This window comes from Trichechus manatus, unplaced genomic scaffold (assembly GCF_000243295.1).
Source record: "Trichechus manatus latirostris isolate Lorelei unplaced genomic scaffold, TriManLat1.0 scaffold00103, whole genome shotgun sequence".
Classification (NCBI taxonomy): Eukaryota; Metazoa; Chordata; class Mammalia; order Sirenia; family Trichechidae; genus Trichechus; species Trichechus manatus.
This window is the reverse complement of record NW_004444039.1, coordinates 6542469-6545033: the sequence shown is the minus strand read 5'-3', so window position 1 is coordinate 6545033 and position 2565 is coordinate 6542469. Positions and strand designations below refer to the sequence as shown.

Sequence of the window (2565 nt, the reverse complement as noted above, 5' to 3'; positions counted from 1 at the left end):
ACTGCCTGCTCCTGTGCCTTCCCCGTCATCAGTGGCAGATCAGACTATTGTGATCCATAGGGGTTTCACTGCGTGGTTTTTGGAAGTAGAATGCCAGGCCTTTCTTCCTAATCTGTCTTAGTTTAGAAGCTCTGCTGAAACCTGTTCAGCATCATAGCAACATGCAAACTTCCACAGACAGACAGGTGGTGGCTGTGCATATATACGATGCATCGGCCAGGAATCAAACCTGCGTCTTGTGTGTGGAAGGCAAAGATTCTACCACTAACCACCACTGCCCACTCATACTTCACATTATAGGGCCTTAAAGAACTTACCAGCCTTCAAGTATTTCTGGGTGGTGGATTTTTTCCAGATGGCCTTAAGGGATGACTTGACACAGTTGTTGTCATGGATTGAATTGTGTCCCCCAGAAATATGTGTCAGCTTGTTTAGGCCATGATTCCCAATGATTGGGAATCCCAAAGTGGTTCTCCTCCATTTTGCGATCTGATGTGATCATCCTCTGTGTTGTAAATCCTAATCTCTGTGATGGTACTGAGGCAGGATTAGAGGCTGTTATGTTAATGAGGCAGGACTCAATCTTCAGGATTAGATTGTATCCTGAGTCAGTCTCTTTAGAGATATAAAAGAGAGAATTGAGCAGAAGAGAGGGACCTCATGCCACCAAAAAAGGAAGCACCTGGAGCAGAGCATGTCCTTTGGACTTGGGGTCCTTGTGCTGAGAAGCCCGTAGACCAGGGGAAAATTGATGACAAGGACCTTCCCCCAGAGCCGGCAGAGAGAGGAAGCCTTCCCCTGGAGCTGACGCCCTGAATTCAGACTTCTAGCTTCCTAGACTGTGAGAGAATAAATCTCTGTTACAGCCATCCACTTGTGGTATTTCTGTTACAGCAGCTCTAGGTAACTGAGATAGTTGTATGTAGGAGTAAAGTGAGAACATGGGCGTTGCACCGTCTTGCACCGTTTGGTCTCTCGAAGTCCTTTTGGTTCCTTCTGCAGTTCACATGCTGGTTTCTGACCTCAGAGTTTGGATGCTTTAGGGTCAGGATGTCAGAAAAATCGAGTTTCATCTGCCACTGTGTAGCTTTGGCTGCTCACTTTACTGTAGCGTGGCTCCATTTCCTTGTCTGTAAAATGAGAGGGCTGAACTGAAGGGTCTGGGAGATCCCACCCGCCTCTGAGATGTAGAGCCCACACAGCTCTCTGCTGGCCTGATTCAGCAGCGTAGGGATGCGGTTCCAGCTGCAGTGCTGCTCCTTGCAGAATTGCTGCCCCTCCCTGGCCACCGTCTCCACTGCTGTGGAATGACATCTGCCACGCGAAGAACCCCGGACTGGATCAGCACAGTCCCAGGGAGAAGTTATCAAAGCCCCTGAGCGCACGTGACCTCCTCTGCCCCGGTGTGTGATGGAAATGAGGTAAAAAGAGGTTGTGCCCTTTCCAGTTACGAGTAAACTCCCGGGACTGAAAGAGGAAGAGACTCAGAACAGCTGCAAAGAGTGAATGAGAAGGGGATGCGTGAGATGGTGCCTCTGAGCCCCATTCGCATTTAGAAGGTGAGACGGAGCTGAACCTGGTGGTGAGGAAGGAGACGGGGCAGTGGTGGTTCAGTGGTAGAATTCTCACCTTCCGTGTGGGAGACCTGGGTTCGATTCCCAGCCAGTGCACCTCACGTGCAGTTACCACTCATCTGTCCCTGGAGACTTGTGTGTTGCTATGATGCTGCGCAGGTTTCAGCGGCGCTTCCAGACTAAGATGGACTAGGAAGAAAGGCCTGGTGATCTACTTCTGCAAATCAGCCAGTGAAAACCTCATGAACCACAACCATTTGATCCCCTCTGAATCATGGGGATGGCGCAGGACCAAGCAGCATTTCATTTCCTCGAGCAGGGGTCACCGTGAGTCGGGGGCTAACTTGAGGACACCTAGCAACAACAAAGGAATGATATTCTGGACTTCGCAGATGGGTGAGACTTGAAGAAGAAGGCCACCCTTTCTGGGAGTTTTTGGGGACATTGTACAGAGCCCCCACCACCACCCCGGCTCCTGTGCAGGTCGGGTGGCCTGGCTGAGTGATGTGGGTGGTATGTTGTGGGGTGGCGCGGTGAGGTGTGGGGCAGTGGTTTAACAGCTGCGTTCTGCCAGGCAGCACAGGCTCTGGGTAAGCCTCTGGGCTGCGGACGGGACTCAGCCTCTCTGAAAAGAGCAACCTTCTTCTGTCTCTGTTAGATTTTGAGGTTATGTAAAGATTTTTTAAAAAAAAATAAACATTCTGCGTTTTGTAGAAAGTTAAAAGCCACTGATATGTGGTGGAAGAGCTCATATTAAAAGCAGTATGACCTTAGACAAGTCATTTGATTTCCCCGAGGAAATCATTGACCTTATCTGAAGACAAGAGGAGTCGTACGTTGTCCGCACACGTCATGGTGTGAACTGAGGGCCAGAGTCAGTCCTTGCTTCATTCACAACACCTATTGAACCTTCCCCTGGAAGGCTCTTTGCTGGCTACTAAGGGGACACACAGCTCTTGAAGGACATCACAGTCCAGTTAGAGAAATTCAC

At 49.9% G+C, this 2565-nt stretch overlaps 1 non-coding gene across 1 annotated transcript; it reads left to right on the top strand.

Moving 5' to 3' along the window:
* Positions 1-1599: 1599 nt before the first annotated feature.
* Positions 1600-1670, top strand: TRNAG-UCC (transfer RNA glycine (anticodon UCC)). Its single transcript has one exon. It is a non-coding gene; the product is annotated as a tRNA-Gly (tRNA).
* The last annotated feature ends 895 nt before the right edge of the window (positions 1671-2565 follow it).